We start from the raw sequence: 17,542 nt of genomic DNA, 5'->3' as shown, positions 1-17,542 counted from the left end.
GCACAATAATTAACCAGTAATTCAATCTCCCAAATCATTAATAAACAAAATGTTTCTTCTCTATTAGAGCAGTTTGTTGTGCCTTTACCATTTACAAATGAACTTTTCCTCCACCTTCAGTAAATAGAAAGTTAAATGGTGGATATCCAAGATGCATGTAATTAACTCTGTGTCATGGAAGTTACCTCTCATGAAATTTTTGGAGCTCCTGTACAATATTGCTTACAAGGTTATGCTAGAGCTAATGTAACCAGGCTATTACTTGGATAAAGAAAAAGCAGCAGCATGCAATTTGGACCCAGTTAATGTTGGTTAACATACGGTATCCTGTTTTTTAGTTCATAAAAAAGAAAAAACATTTTTTAAATGTTGGAGGGGGCTAGGCCAAAAGCAAAGGAAAAACTGCTTTAGGCCCATTTCAGTGTTTGAAAGAAAACAAATAAGGATATTTACAACAGTATTTAGAAGAAATTAAGCATAAACCCTACCTCTGCTGTAATATTAAATGTGATGGTATTGACTGTTTTCCAAATACATGTTAGCAATTTTCACAGATTAGCAATTTTATAGAACAGATAGTCATATCGAACCTTTTAGTGAAACTTCAATGCACAGAAAAATTCCATGACATCATGGCTTTGTTGTTCCACAGACTCATGTATAAAACTGACCCAATCTTACCTCAGAAACACTGCAGTCCCAAACAGAAACCCCAAAGGGTATTATTCTTGTCTCTGAACAGTGACATTATAAGTAATTCCCTGCATGGAGATGCAGGTACCCCTCCCACCCCCATCCATGGTAACCTTTAGGAAAATCCGCCCTACACCCAGCGCTTAATAACCAGTTACCCACTCTGCACAATTAACAGCCTTTCATACCTACCAAGCCCTTTTATGAAGCTGATCACACAGGATCGTCTCCAACAAGCTGTTGTAATCTCCATGAGCCTGAAAAGGAACCCGAACTCACAGTCTGGAACCGTTACACAGACTATGTTCCAAAGCAGAAAAACAGAATGACCAAGTCCATGACCCTGCTGCTCTCTGCCACCATAAGTGTCTCGGCCACAAGGTAGGGCTCTTTTATTTCTGGCCCAAGGTGTATTTTTAGTCAGGTACTGAAGACCTACAGTAGAAGACAAACTAAAACAGGCCTTCCGTCCAGGGAACACTGTTCATACCAATGGGACAATTTTTAGCTGCACAGTAAGACAGTGACCCACAACTAGCAAAGTGCCTGTATGTCTATATTTAACCGCAAGAACATACTATGCTGCCAGATTAGTCAAGCTGCTTAGAGCACTCCAGGAACATGAGCCTGACCTCCACAGCTCACCACAAACAGTTCACGCATTCCGATTCCACGCACGACCCATGGAGCCGACCCACCGGGCTGCAAGAGTGTTCCTGTGACCAAAGAAATACAAGAGCAAAGATAACACACGGTGGGTGATAAACCGTTGCTTTGGGAACCAGGATCTCTTGGCCACAAGCGCGAACAGCTTTAAACAGCTTAAGTTCTTACAGACAAAGCCAACAGCAGAGAAGCCCTATTTGAAGCCAAGAGTCAGTGAGAAACTATACACCCTTAAGGAAAACGCAACACTGAACATCTGTTAACGTAACGAGTAAGGGAAAGTGATTGGGTTTAAATCTATAGTTATATTATTTTAAAAGGCACAGCCGAAATCCACTTGTTAACAACTTAATTTATAACACCAAGAAGGAGCCAACACTGGTGAGCGTTGAGTGCTCTATCTTCAAAAGAAAACAGGTTTAGGCCAACGACATGGAGAAGGAAAATGCAAAGTCACTTAAAAACGAAATAGAAGTGTAACTAACTGATCTTTCAATGGGCATTATTTCCGACAGAAAAATTTTAGGAGGGTCAGTGAAAATCTATTTCTTCACTAACACAGCTGTGAAGAGCACAAAACCCAAGTCATTTTCTATTTTTCATTTGCTCAGGGTAACTGAAGGTTTGCTCTAGCAATATAGGTCGGAATTACAAAACAGCATGGTATGGGGAATGGACTGATGAACGGAAACATTTCACAGGGAGGAGAAAAATGTCCACATTACCAAAATGAACACTCCACGTGTTTTCAGGCAAGCTAAACGCCAGCAAAGACGCCCCCGTGGTACCACTGTGTCTTACACATCCAGGGTTTATAACGCCTTTTTTTAAGAGCTGACTGAGGTGCCCATGTGGCATTTGGTTTATGCTTTACTAAAAGGGGCCAAAACAATTACAAGTGTGCCTAGGGAGGTATCTGAATTTTGAGTAATAAGAATGCTTCAATTTTCCTCTTTCTGGATCTAAATTGGAATCAAGACTCAACTGAAAATTTGTACTTCGTCAGCTTCAAGTCTCTAGTGCTATTATTAGATCAACCTTTCAAATGATGTGACTGTCATTCAATTAAAAAAAGTTACTTAAAAGAGCCTCATACAAATAAGAAAAAAAGTACCTATCATTTTATTTTTTCACTCTTTTTACAGATACCAATTACCAAACAGCATTTAAGGCAAGTGCAAGAGAGAAAGAGGTAGAAAAAAGAACTAACGTTAGTGAGACATGGAACTGGATTCAGGTACTCTGCCAGGTACTTTTCATGCATTACTTCATTCAGTCCTCACAGCAACCTTATAAGGTAGGCATTACCAACTCCATTTTACAGTTGATGAAAAGGATTAAAAATAAGATTGCTCAAGGTCATTCAAATACAGGATTGTCAGACTCCAGAGTCACTACACTTATTTTTATTCTACTACCTTCCTTACTATGAATTGGAACTTCTAAACAATCGTAACCTTAGAGTATTTGTTTTTGTATACATTTGGGAGGAGCCCCCAAGTAATCTACTTTTTAATCCAAAAATTTCACATACCCCAAACCCAGCTGAAGGCCAGAGAGTCTAGTCTCCTTTGATGCCCTCCCTGGTTTGTTCGTGCTTCTGTGGTACCCTGGCCCTTAACAGTCTGGGGAACGTCCTTAGGGCATAAACCACATTGTTCTCATCTTTGGATGCCTAGTAGAGTTGAATTAATGAATAACAGAAGGTGTCTTTTAGAGTCAAAACAGATGACACAAAGTCCATCCATTAAAGCTCAGAGTCTTTGTTACTAAGAATTCCCACCTCACCTCACCCATCTCCACTCAGAGCTTATTTCTCCTACGGTACACATCATTTTAACCATCCTGACCTTGCCTCAATTTACGTTAGACTGAAAACATCAGATCATGGATGGGTGAAGGCTCCTACGGCACACTAACAGTTGAGTAAGTAACAGCTGTCAGCTCATGGCTGATACTGATAGAAAAATCAGAAAACAACGACAAAAAGCAGACCTAAAACTTTGGAAGGATAGCAGCCTTAGGATATTTTAGTATAACAAGAGAGAGCCCTTAACATTTCAAGAGCCCTAGAGGTAGCCATATGTGATGAATCTCTAATAATGAATACATGTGCTGAAGGTCTGAATTCATTTAGACATGGCTAAACTATGATAGCATACAATAGCACAGATACAATAGAGAACAATAAAGTATGCTTTACAAAGAATTCTATTCAAAATTATTCAATTGAAATGTTTTGATACTTCAAGGGTTAAGCTTCACGACTTGGAGAAATTTACTCAGAGATCATTTGTTCCCTGATGATGTTACATAAATGTCATGCATTTTAAACGATATTAATGTAATCTAAGTTTAATCAATAACATACACTGGACTGCTGGCATGCTTAATTGACAGTACCATAATAACCCTCATATTAATGGAATGATGACTTTAAAAGTTGATGCTTTTTATTACTTTAAAAGTTAATCTAATCATCTCACACGGGTCAGAACAGCCATCATCAAAAAATCTACAAACAATAAATGCTGGAGAGGGTGTGGAGAAAAGGGAACCCGCTTGCACTGTTGGTGGGAATGTAAATTGATACAGCCACTATGGAGAACAGGATGGAGGTTCCTTAAAAAACTAAAAATAGAACTACCATACGACCCAGCAATCCCACTACTGGGCATATACCCTGAGAAAACCATAATTCAAAAAGAGTCATGTACCAAAATGTTCATTGCAGCTCTATTTACAATAGCCAGGACATGGAAGCAACCTAAGTGTCCATCAACAGATGAATGGATAAAGAAGATGTGGCACAGATATACAATGCAATATTACTCAGCCATGAAAAGAAACAAAATTGAGTTATTTGTAGTGAGGTGGATGGACCTAGAGTCTGTCATACAGAGTGAAGTAAGTCAGAAAGAGAAAATCAAATACTGTATGTTAACACATATATATGGAATCTAAAAAGAAAAAATGGTCACGAAGAACCTAGGGGCAAGACGGGAATAAAGACACAGACCTACTAGAGAATGGACCTGAGGATACGTGGAGGGGGAAGGGTAAGCTGGGACAAAGTGAGACAGCGGCATGGACATATATACACTACCAAATGTAAAATAGATAGCTAGTGGGAAGCAGCCGCATAGCACAGGGAGATCAGCTCAGTGCTTTGTGACTGCCTAGAGGGGTGGGATAGGGAAGGTAGGAGGGAGACGCAAGAGGGAAGAGATATGGGGACATATGTATATGTATAACTGATTCACTTTGTTATAAAGCAGAAACTAACACACCACTGTAAAGCAATTATACTCCAATAAAGATGTTTAAAAAAAGTTGCTCTAATATTCATAAAAATTTCCTTTCTGTTTCTGTGTGGCATGGTGGCTTGACTGCAAGTATTTTTAAGGGCAAGTGAAAGTCCAAACTGGTTGCTTCTATCTTCACAAGCTTACAAGTTGCAAGGACGTTCCTCAGTGTGTCTCGTTAACCTTATTGTTTTGGCAAAGATTGTTTCTAGGCTACTGACCGACTGATACTACTTCATGCTACTTCATTGGCATGAAGGTTAGATTATATAACCACTCTCATCAAATGTAGCCTATTAGACTGTATTCACCTCCCTTAATGTACAATCTACTCTATTATATTATGGGAAGCAAAAAATATCCTTTAGACACCAACTCAAATTTTTCCAGCTTGAAGAAAAAGTCAGCATTTAAAGTGGTGACACTGAACACAACCTATATCAATCAAAACCCTAAAGTCATGAGAAACTCAAGCTGATAATTCTTTTTTTTTTTTTTGGTACGCGGGGCTCTCACTGCTGTGGCCTCTCCCGTTGCGGAGCACAGGCTCCGGTCGCACAGGCTCAGCGGCCATGGCTCACGGGCCCAGCCGCTCCGCGGCATGTGGGATCTTCCCGGACCAGGGCACGAACCCGTGTCCCCTGCGTCGGCAGGCGGACTCTCAACCACTGCGCCACAAGGGAAGCCCTAAGCTGATAATTCTTTTTTTTCCCATCATTGGCCTTAAAAACTCAACATTTCTCACTGAGTCTTTAAAACCAATTTGGGATATATTTAATGAAATATTTCAGTAATAGGACGTTACATTTTATTTGCATAATCACATGCACACTGGTCTTTCTAGAAATTTAGTAAATACAAGTGTTAAAATATTACCACAGAAATGTGGCAGTTAATGATAGATGCCAGTGTCAAGAGGATAATCTCTTTTCACTATTTTTCCATGAGATAACATAGTACAGAATATATTCATTCACTTGGATTCACAAATCTTTCAGAGACAAAGAACCTCTGAGGCTATCTTAGGGTAGGAACCAAATTAAGTACAACATAACCAAACATCACGTGCAGCTTTGCCCCTTCCCTGTGGAAACCATAAGGGCAGAGAACCTTTAAAAGACAATGTGTCATTATGCTTGGAGGTAATGACTATCAAACAGGCTTCTAGTCGTTACAAGCATGTCGTTACCTGAAGACATACGCAACAAACAAATGCAACCCCAAAATGTTTGCCAGGAAGGCCTCTAGGAAAACACTGGTTTGTTTTGGCACAGGGAGCCTCTGGAACCCAGCCACTGTTAAAGCAGTATTCTACCAACAGGTGTGCAATACTTACTATATACAGATTGTCTGAACCTATACAGGGGCTCTCTTTAAACCTGTGTATCACCCATGCTCTTGTAAATTACCAGGTGCACTCAAGTCCAACCTTAGAGAGGAAAATCAGAAGGGGTTCTATGCTACTGAGAAGGGAAAGAACTTACGTGTGTTAGCAATACTCTAAATGCTTTCTCTCCAAAAACTTTTCTCTGATGATGAATCACCTTAGAGACATTCCCCAGTCCCACAACTATAAGTGCAATCCCTAACTGGATCTTTCCCTGGCCTACAGTCTTTTAATTATTCTATATTGGAGGAACATTGCATTGATCCTGTTTCTTGCATCTAACTCATTTATTTTGGGGGGGAGGGGCCTGACAAAAGCCCATTTACCCAAAGCTGGGGAGCTCTTAAAAAGTAAAAATTCCAGGGCTTCCCTGGTGGCGCAGTGGTTGGGAGTCCGCCTGCCGATGCAGGGGACACGAGTTCGTGCCCCGGTCCGGGAAGATCCCACATGTCGCGGAGCGGCTGGGCCCGTGAGCCATGGCCGCTGAGCCTGCGCGTCCGGAGCCTGTGCTCCGCAGCGGGAGAGGCCACAGCAGTGAGAGCCCCGCGTACCGCAAAAAAAAAAAAAGAAAAAAAAAAACAACTACTTGCGTCTAAGAAAGCATCATTTAAACAAAGATTTCCGAACTTGAAGTTTTGACTGGTCCTGAAAACATTAACCTTTTCTATAAAGTATGTAAATTCTTGTGAAATAGTTAATGCCAGGAACTCAAGGAATTAGCTCATATCCCTTTTGACTATTCATTAAGAAAGCATATAGGAGCCAACAGTGTCTAAAAACCAGTCACATTGAACATTTAGGAATCATTCAGCTAAGTATCCCATATCCATTTCCACCCAATGCTTATGAATCATCTTTACTGGTTTTATTTAGCAGCAAAAAAGAGACTTTTCCAAAAGAGAACTTTATACAATAGAAATGTACATAGTAAAAGCACCACTGGGCTTCCCTGGCGGCGCAGTGGTTGAGAGTCCGCCTGCCGATGCAGGGGACGCGGGTTCGTGCCCCAGTCCGGGAAGATCCCACATGCCGCGGGGCGGCTGGGCCCGTGAGCCATGGCCGCTGAGCCTGCGCGTCCGGAGCCTGTGCTCCGCGACGGGAGAGGCCACAGCGGTGAGAGGCCCATGTACCGCAAAAAAAAAAAAAAAAAAAAAAGAAACAGCACCACTATTTTGAGGACTACAATGGTTGTTTTTCTATTAAGTCAAAATTTGCCTTTACAAGTCAGGGAAGGAGCAGGAAGCAGGCACTTAGCCACATACATTTTCACTACTAAGGAAGCCTCTTTCTGCCCCTCCTCATCTCCACAACCTTGCTCTGCCCAAGGATTCTTTGAGACAATTCAGTCTATACAATATGGTCTCCACACTCCACTTTGGATTTGGGGTTGATGATATTTTTGAGAATTAAAAAATATGGCCTGAGAAAGGGTCCTCCTTCAGGTAAGACGTTAAGTGTCCAAAGCAGGGCATCAGGTATCCGCCTGCGCCTAAATGAGGCAAAATAAGGAGCAGCAAGGACCCCTGAGTCCAGGTTTAAGGGAGACCTGCCCCACAACTAGCCATGGGATCTTGGGCAAGTCAAGCAGCTGGAGACCCAGACTATTCATCTGCAACGATAATGGATTCAGATGCTCACTACCAAAAAACACGGATCTTTCTGCAGCATTTTGAAAGCAACTCAACATTCCTCAGGCTCATCTAGAGAGCTTCATTCAAAGGAGATGTCATAAATTTAGCAGGCAGAACAAGCTGAGTGCCAGAAATCACCACTAAGCATAGTCAGTATAAACTAACTCCCAAAATGAAATCCAGGTTTAGAACATCTTTTTTTTTTTAATGAAATGATTCTGCTGCCTAAAAGTCTGGGGACCTACTGAAAAATAATTCAGGATCATTTTACCTGTGCTGTTCATTACCAGGCAAATATAGCTATTAAGCGCTTGAAATGTGGTTAGTGCAACTGAGTTACTGAATTTTAATCAGTTTATAATTGAAAACCTGATGCTTGATTCAGTTACTGGAAAAATTTTAGGTACATTGGTAAATAATTTGCATACGTAAAACTACTTTTTTTAACTGTAAGTTTTATGAAATCTAAATAGAGATCAAGTATTTTTGACCAATTTGGTATTCAAATTTAGATGTGCTGGTGGTGCGAGATAAATACACACTGAATTATTCCCCCAAAAGAGAATATAACATATTTCATTAATAATTTTTACGCTGATTACATGTCAAAATGATAATATTTTAGATATACTGGACTAGGTAAAATACTAAAATTAATTTCAGATGCTTTTAAACTCTGTTTAATGTGGCCTCAAGAAAACTTTAAATTGCATAAAGGCTTTGCATTATATTTCTATTGTACATGCTGTTCTCTACACCAATTACCGCTTTATAAAACTTATACATATTGGGGCTTCCCTGGTGGCACAGTGGTTGACAGTCCGCCTGCTGATGCAGGGGACATGGGTTCGTGCCCCAGTCCGGGAAGATCCCATGTGCCGCGGAGCGGCTGGGCCCGTGAGCCATGGCCGCTGAGCCTGCGCGTCCGGAGCCTGTGCTCCGCAACGGGAGAGGCCACAACAGTGAGAGGCCCGCATACCACAAAAAAAAAAAAAAAAAAGATATCTCGGATATTAAATGCTTCTACATGGCAGCCAAATCCATATAAAACCAAAAATATAAAACTGACTAGGAAACAGATTTTTAAACATCTTAATACTCCCTTAGCCCTGTCTCACTATCTCGCCCACATTACAGTTGAGTACACACGGATTTGTGATAGCCACTGTATCACCACCGTCATTCTTACTAAATATACATTTCCACCTTGCCTGCTCTTTGGGGTCAGCACCTCACACTTCTTTGCAATTCACCTGGCTCCTACTGCAGTGTTTTGCACACAGTGTATCCTCAATGAATATTTATTCATTTGTTTATGTCTTTAATTTTTAAGCCACATCAAGGCGGGAAGAAAAACTGGTAAAACGGTCTGACAATATGTCAATTCCTCATGCAGACTTGCATTAGCAATACAGGCACACCACAGTCTCGATTCACACTGTTCCCACAGCAGAATCATATCGTCAGTTAATCCCCACCTGAAACCTCAGAAGTACTCTGAGCGCTGGGGAAAATGGGCTCCTATTCAAGCAGAAAGCTAAACTGGCAAATGTGCATCTGAAGCTTTGGTGGGCCTCTATTTCATTCCAGGAGGTAGTTCTGGAATTCCCTTCAGCTGCTCTGGCCAGCCATCCCACCACTCCTCTCCTTTGCTTCTTCACTCCAGCTACACACTTTCTGCTTGACATACCTTTTCCTCCCAATCCTGCCAACACACCTTCTCTTTCAAAGACGTTTTACAAATCCGACTTGTACCACAAAACCTCCCTTAACCAAATAAAAGGGAAACAGTTCTTCTCCTCACCCAATTACATCCTGGGATGCAATAACTATGAGCTCTCAGACTGGAAAGGGATGGAAATATTTAAATATGTATCTATATGAGTGGAGTTTTTTTTTTACTGTATAACGTCTCCGTTTAAAGTATCGATATTGGGCTTCCGTGGTGGCGTAGTGGTTGGGAGTCCGCCTGCCAATGCAGGGGACACGGGTTCGAGCCCTGGTCCGGGAGGGTCCCGCATGCCATGGAGCGGCTAGGCCCATGCGCCACAAGTGCTGAGGCCCATGCACCTGGAGCCCGTGCTCTGCAGCAAGATAGGCCACCGCAATAAGAGGCCCGCGCACCGCAGTGAGGGGTAGCCCCCGCTCGCTCCAGCTGGAGGGGACCCGCGCACGGCAGCGGAGACCCAACGCAGCCAAAAATAAAATAAATAAAAAATAAATTTTAAAAATAAATAAATAAAATAAAGTATCGATATTATTTCTGTCCCAGCTTTATCGCTATAGGTTTATCTACTTAAATAATCCTCATTATTAAGGAGCTTTTTAAGAGCTTGTTCACATGCTGATGTGTCTTCCTGAATACTGTATGTGGTGGATACATAATTATAACTTTAAGTTATAATTCAGAGAATTGAGTGCACAAGACAGTATGGGCGTAAGGTTTACAGTATCGTTTTATGACAAATTAGGTGCATGTCTGCCTTACTTTCTTATGTGATGACGAACCACCTGCCATGACTTATTGTTACAGAGCACTCTGCGGCATTCTGAAGTAGTTACTGCCATGCCTGGCAGACCACAAAAGTTAATACAACTTCCAGAACTTTCCTCATGTAAGGGCAGGGAGGAGGCATTGGGAGAATCTGATTCAACTAGCCTAATCGGACAGAGTTTGAACTAGCACAAAAACACAGAAAAATATGTCATCATCAAGTTGCCTAAGACTAGGAGAAATTTTCTCCTAGAGCAGTTTACAGAAGTACACATGGGCCTGGAAAGCACACTGCCCTCCCTAGAAGGTAGAAAGAAAAGTGAGAGCAGGTCCTGTCTGTCCAAGGAGGACCAAACCATGTATGGCTACAGATGCAACAAAAAGCAGCTAACAGAGATCATCTTGAACCTTGTTTCTTAAGAAGTGTTCTGTTTGGGGGCTTCCCTGGTGGCGCAGTGGTTGAGAGTCCGCCTGCCGATGCAGGGGACACGGGTTCGTGCCCCGGTCCGGGAAGATCCCACATGTCGCGGAGGGGCTGGGCCCATGAGCCATGGCCACTGAGCCTGAGCGTCCGGAGCCTGTGCTCCGCAACGGGAGAGGCCTCAACAGTGACAGGCCTGTGTACCACAAAAAAAAAAAAAAAAAAAAAAAGCTGTGGGCTCGCCCGATGCTTTCAGGATAAAGCCCAGACCCTTCAGCAGCTCATGAACGCTCCTTATGACATGACCCCATTTGTCTATGGCTACCGTCTCTCACTCTCCTTCTGGGACCCTATGATCCAGCTGTTGCTCCCTGAACCCATGAATTTCATACCTCCCAGCATCTGATTGTGATCTTCCCTCTGCCCTCCTCCCTTCTTTTCTGTGGCATCCTTCAAGTTCAAATGTCACAGCCTCTTAGAAGGCTCTGCCTTCTTCCACATAAAAAGATGAATCCCTTTATCCTCTGAATGATTATTTATATCAGTAACCCTGAGTCCAAGCAAAAGGCCTGGCACAGATAGAACATTTATCTGATCAGCACTTTTCTTCTCTGTGACTTCCTTATATCTCTCCTTTCATCAAAGCCAGCTGTCTCTGACTGTAAGGCCCACAGAAGGCTGGAGGTAGGCCTGCCGAGTGTGTTCTATCCAGCCCGGTGCCCTACTAAGGAGGTATCTAATAACTTATAAGAAGAGAAGGGGAAGACTGTTGATTCACTTGCAGGCACTGCCTGAAGCCCATTCAGGCATGACCGACTGGGGTGACGCTCCAAGTACATCCACCATAACCATCATGATGAAATCTTCGGGTTCAGAACGTTTTTTCTACTAAGGCAATCAATTTCTCCAAATGGGAAACGGTGGCATCCCTCTCATGGAAAAAGACCCTGATCAGTAAAGAATTAAATTAGCTCAGTAATCTCACTGAGAATGGTTTCCTTCCAATTTGGCAAAAGTGGCTGGAAGGTTTCAAAGTAAAGTTAAATTCGACGAATGTAGGAATAAGTTAATACTTTTCTATAAAGAGTAATCTTTGACAGTGTTCACTGATTGAAAACAGAAACAAAAAACCCTACCACAGAAATATTCCCTGAAGTTGGCTGATTACTACATGATTATTTCACTGTCACTTCATTGTGAGTTTCATGGACTCATCGGCCCTGAATTCTGTGAACACAGGTTAAATGCACTCCAAGAAAACAGGTGAGGATCACGGAAGGAAAGAGACTTCATAGCTGAGAGTGGATGACGAGTTACCGCTTGGAGTGAAACAAAGAACCTCCGAATACAAAAACATTGTTAATGCTTGCTGGGTGCTGATCCAAGATGGGATAAATGCTTAGTTAAGTTTGGCCATAAGCCTCCCACACCCATTCAGGTAACTTTATTCACTCTGTCAACATCTGACTCTTTATTAACAAGAGCCAGTGTGGCCCGAAAGGTCTGGGGAATATAATGACGAACACGCAGAGGATTCTTATCCCAGGAGGGACCTAGACCACAAAGCACGCTTACACAACAATGTGGCCATTGCTACAATGGGGGTGTGTAGAAAGGGCAGGGGAAGTGGGGCAATCAAAGAAGACTTCACCCTGAAGGTGACAACTGAACTCACACTTGGGAGAGGACTTTGGCTCAGGTCCAAAAAACACGTGCTTATGGTTTAATTCATGGGACACTTACAGGAAAGGCTGCGACTGTAGCACATACTAATACCTTGCTGTATTAGCAGTCACTCCACACAACGCTGAATTTGAAAGGAAGGTATTTCAACTTGGACCTCTTCAGATGGTTTATTTTCTGAAGTTGCAGAAACATACTTCTTTACCAAAATGTCTGCTATAGGGAGTGGTAAAGACCAGATATCCAAGCCAAGAAGATGTCACAAAGAGACTCCAGGACTCTTTGGCCCCCGTCCTATTGTCTCGGCAATGAGCAAGCATGATAAAACCATTAACTCAAAGAGGAATTTAGACAAGAATTCATTAGATAAATTCATAATAATAATGGCTACCATTTATCAAGCAATTACAATAGTGAGGCTGTATACTAAACATTTCATAAACATTAACTCATTTAATTAGTAAGGCTTTATGGTAGGCATATTAAATATACATGTATACCTTTTATTTATGAAGATATATATGATGTATATTAAAACCTTTCTACAGAATCAGAGTTGAAGCACCTTAGGCTCAAGGTCACATAGCAAGTTAGGGGCTAAGGCAAAGCCCATGTTCATACCTATCCCAAATCATACAGAAAAAGTAAATCAAACGAACTTAAATCAATTGTTTCCATACTTTGTATTACAATCAAAATTAATGAATCCAATGGGAAAAGGCAGAAGAATAAAAAAGAGACAAAAATGAAGTAAAACATGGTTCCTCCGTGTAGAAAAAGGATCCACGTTTAAGAATCCCAGTTCTGGGGCTTCCCTGGTGGCACAGTGGTTGAGAACCTGCCTGCCAATGCAGGGAACACGGGTTCGAGCCCTGGTCTGGGAGGATCCCACATGCCGCGGAGCGACTGGGCCCGTGAGCCACAACTACTGAGCCTGCGCGTCTGGAGCCATGTGCTCCGCAACAAGAGAGGCCGAGACAGTGAAAGGCCCGCGCACCGCGATGAAGAGTGGCCCCCGCTCGCCGCAACTAGAGAAAGCCCTCGCACAGAAACGACGACCCAACACAGCCAAAAATAAATAAATAAATTAAAAAAAAAAAAAAAAAGAATCCCAGTTCTATGTTGCCTCCCTGCACGGAGGTTGAACCTCTCCTTACACCAGAACACAATGAAGAACTAGGTTTGCATAATGGGCCTTTTTCCTTTGTGCCACGTGACCAGCATTGCATCATTTCCTTCAGCAGCAGGGCTCCGTGAAGAGTGTGATTCACTTCTGTTTTCAGCAAGAAAAAAATACAAGCAAATAAAACGAGATGACACTCCTGGCTGGCTCTTCTGGATGTGGCTTTCCACTTACAAGGAAGGAGATGGAAGCTTGGACTCAAGCTCTGAGCACACATGACTTTGCCAGCCCAGCACCATCAAGCCTGGGTTGTTCTTTGCCGTTAGCTGAACCCTGTCCAGAAAGAACATTCTAACCTCCTCTCCACTGTGTGGGTCTATAGCAGAAACTTCATGGAAATGCTGAATAAATCAGCCGAGTAGACATCTTTCAATATAACACACAGTCCAATCAGACAGACTGAGATGGGACGGATGGCCTAGGAACAGTATCCACAACTTCTCTTTATCTTTTTCCCAGAGCCTGAAGAGTACTTTCATTCTCCTGGCCCAAGAAGTGACAGTCTCTGAGTCAATCCCTAAAACAAGGGCCTTATTTGGCAGAACAATATGATATTTAATGAACTCATTGGGCCAGTTTGATGACTGTTATTTCGTGTATAAGGGACACTTGAGAATTGTTGAGTGGGCCTTCCATCATTGGAGTGTGGACACTCCATGAGTAGTTGGATCCTCTGCCTGAGTTCATTTATTTTATTAGCAGATAATGACACTTAGATCGTGGTCTTTTACTTAACTTTAGGCCAGCTTTTCCTTAATTTCTGCATCATGCCCGTCAAATCCAGACTCTTCAAGTCTCAGCAGCATGAAAATGCAGGGTAGTATGTGTTACTCCTTTTACCTTAAAGTGCAGTCCCAGCATTACAATAACCCTCCATCCCACCCCTGGGCCATGACTGTGATTCCAGAGCGTGGGTCAGAGATGGAGTCCATTTCTGCATTCTACAGAACTCTTAAACCTACCAAAACAAACGCTTTGGATATACATGGTCAAGACAACGAATTCAGATGATGACTTTGAGCTCATAATGACACTTTAGTTATTCGGGGTGCTTGCTACCATAGACATCGTGCCAACCCTGCCTGTGGAAACCTCACCCTCAGTGCCAGCACCCAGTTAAAAGAACAAAGGTGAAGGGCATCACTCAAGGATGTGGCAAGGACCAGAGCGTCCTGGAAAGGCGGCCAGGTGGTGGCAGCAGAACGTCTGGAGAGGAAGAGTTTTGGCGCTCCAGATGGGAGGTGATGAAGACCTGGAACAAGGCTGTGGCAGAGGCGATGGTGACAGAGATCCAGATGCGGAAAGGGAAGCACAAGAAGTTTCAGCCATGTTTTGAACGAACGACAAAGAAGGGTTGAAAAGGACTCAGTTTCTTGCCTGGGCCTGACCAAGAGAGAAACTGCAGCATCTGTGATGAGGAAAATGAGCACAATGAGGGACCTGAAGGAGAGAAATGAAGTCATAGCTTCACTGGGCTGCTGAGAAAAGATCCAGCTTTGGAGATGAGCATCAGCAAAGCAGGGAAATAAGAGAAAAGCCGGCCTTCGGGGTCAGTGAGCGATGTTTACGTACAAACTATAGTCACTAAGGGGCTTCCCCGGTGGCGCAGTGGTTCAGAGTCCAACTGCCGATGCAGGGGACACGGGTTCGTGCCCCGGTCCGGGAAGATCCCACATGCCGCGAAGCGGCTGGGCCCGTGAGCCATGGCCGCCGAGCCTGCGCGTCCGGAGCCTGTGCTCCGCAGCGGGAGAGGCCACAACAGTGAGAGGCCCGCGTACCGCAAAAAAACAAAACTGTAGTCCCTCTTACTCAGAGATGCATTTCATCTTTCATGGGGTTGGTTCCTGGTCATATTTGATTGGAATTATTGATTTATGTAGGTCTCCTTCACTAGACAATCCTCTCCGTAAGAGCGGGAACTTGATCCATGTCCAGCTTAAAGTCATCTCTGGGTATTAGACTTTAGTAGGGTTTTGTTGGGGTTTTTTTCTGCTGTCTACACAGATTGTGTTCAAAGGCTGGATGCAACAGGTCAATCAGAGTGTCAAAGAATGAATTTTTCCTATTTTCAGGAAGAAACATGCATTCCAGAAGTTCCCCCAGCAACTGGATCACAGTTGCAAGCTTGCACTGAGGGCTGAACAAGCGAGGACCTGCCTCTTTCAAACATTCTGGTGGGAAATCATCACAGGAGAAGGGGGCTGGGCATGACTCCTGCTGGGCTGCCAACAGGAATAGAGGCTCCAGAGCCAGAAGCAAATCGAATCCAGGTGCCAGTACTTATTCACACACTTCCCTTGGGCAAGTCTCTATGTGTGTATTATTTATTTAGTTATTTGCTTTAGGTTTCTTCATTTATGAGATGAGATTTGCCTCAGTAGGATTTGATTTAAGTTTAAATGAGATAGTGCTTAGCACACTGGCTGAAACACAGCCAATTCTTCTTATTGGACCATTGCAAGATTAGCTTATGGGGGCCGTGGATAGGTAAAGTGAGTCAGGCTGAGGCCTTTTCAAATTAGTAGCTGAATCTGAACAATGAGATTGAAATCTAAACCTCATTGGAAAATACTGACATTTCTACCTAAGTGGAAATATCTGAAAAGAGGAAAACATTTTGTCATTCTCGGGCAATGACAAGATTAAGGGTATTTCATCTACTACTGTCGGATGGCCCTCAAATTAATACTGCATTTGTTCATTTTAATCTAACAACAGATTTTAATAACCCTATTACATTCCTTTGTTTTTTTTCTCTTTCAGCTGAGAACTGGGTACAATCTTCAAGGGCTCAAGTTTCTGATCTAGTAATATTCTTCCTTACAATTTGCTTTTAAAAAAAAAAAGCAGACTCAAGTTCTTATCAAATGGGCACAAGAAAGAAAACGTCAGAAAATTCTCCTCTTTCTGAAACTGGAGGCAAAGAGAGAATTTTTATTTTGAGTGCTCTTGAACGCTTTGCCACTGCTTCTTGACAACCACTGAGGTAACTTAGTAGGAATTACATGTCAATATACTTCTGCTCCTACCTGAGGTTCATCAATTTCACCTACTGCTAATCAATATCTTTATATTACAAATAATGATGAGAGGTAGCATAATTTAGTGTTTATCCTAGAGTCTAGGTTTGATTCCCGGCTCTGTCACTTACAAATGGTATAGGCCAAGTTGGGTCATGGTGAAGATTTGAGGAAATGATGCAGGTGAAGCATTTAAATCAGCACTGATACGTCATGAAGGCTTATAAATACCAGCTACTATTATTGCATTTAATGCGATGTTATATAACAACAGGTGGTGATTAATAGTCATCTAGCATTGTACAGTTTATATTTTATGGGGGTTGTTATTGGCTGCTACCCTTTTCTCTTGGTAAAAGAGTATTCTGTTCAGGTAGCAGGTAGAAGTTTTGTCTAACAGAAGGTGGACCCACCCCAGGGCAGGGTATGCATAACGATTTGTCGAAGCCAACATGGTAATTCCATTCAACTTTGCCAGTAATTGGCATGCGACCCGATTCCAGTCAGAGGAATGCAAGAAGAAGTTTGCTGGGGTTTTCAGCAAAATCTTCTCCTTCCTGCCAGAAGACAGACCTAAACTGGGCCTCATTCCTTCCTCTTAAGTGAAGCAAAGATATTTGGAACTAAGGTGGCCATTTTGTAATCATGCAGTGACAAGTCTAAAGATTGAATGGTCTGGGTCCTCCAGCTTCTAAAGCCATTCAGAACCTCCCAGCTCCATCCAGGCTGTGGTTAGGCAAGCTAATTAAGTCTTTATTCTTTCAGCCATTATAAAGTTATCTATTACGTATAGCGAAAGCATCCTAAAATGACACATTTCAAATTACTAGATGGCAAAGTTAGTTCTATGTATTAACCATACCATTATGGCATTATGGTATTTTGAGTTGTGACAAGAAGGATTTAGGATTTAGAAATGAAAGTCACTGATCTTCAGAATCCTACACAGTAGTTTCCAATTTATATATATATTTTTTCCTTTTTTCTTAAATAAGTAAAGCAGTTGACTAATCACAATGATAATAATTTGAATTTCAACTTCTTTGCCCCCCTAAGAAA

At 42.4% G+C, this 17,542-nt stretch overlaps 1 protein-coding gene across 2 annotated transcripts in view; it reads right to left on the bottom strand.

Annotated features, from left to right (window-relative positions):
• FRY (FRY microtubule binding protein) overlaps positions 1-17,542 on the bottom strand; it is a gene marked incomplete at its 5' end in the record, with an annotated part of 329,047 nt that overhangs the window by 223,749 nt on the left and 87,756 nt on the right. The window lies entirely within an intron of this gene.

This window comes from Leucopleurus acutus (assembly GCF_964270905.1).
Source record: "Leucopleurus acutus genome assembly, chromosome: 18".
Classification (NCBI taxonomy): Eukaryota; Metazoa; Chordata; class Mammalia; order Artiodactyla; family Delphinidae; genus Leucopleurus; species Leucopleurus acutus.
The sequence above is the reverse complement of the archived record's forward strand: the minus strand, read 5'-3'. Positions and strand labels throughout refer to the sequence as shown.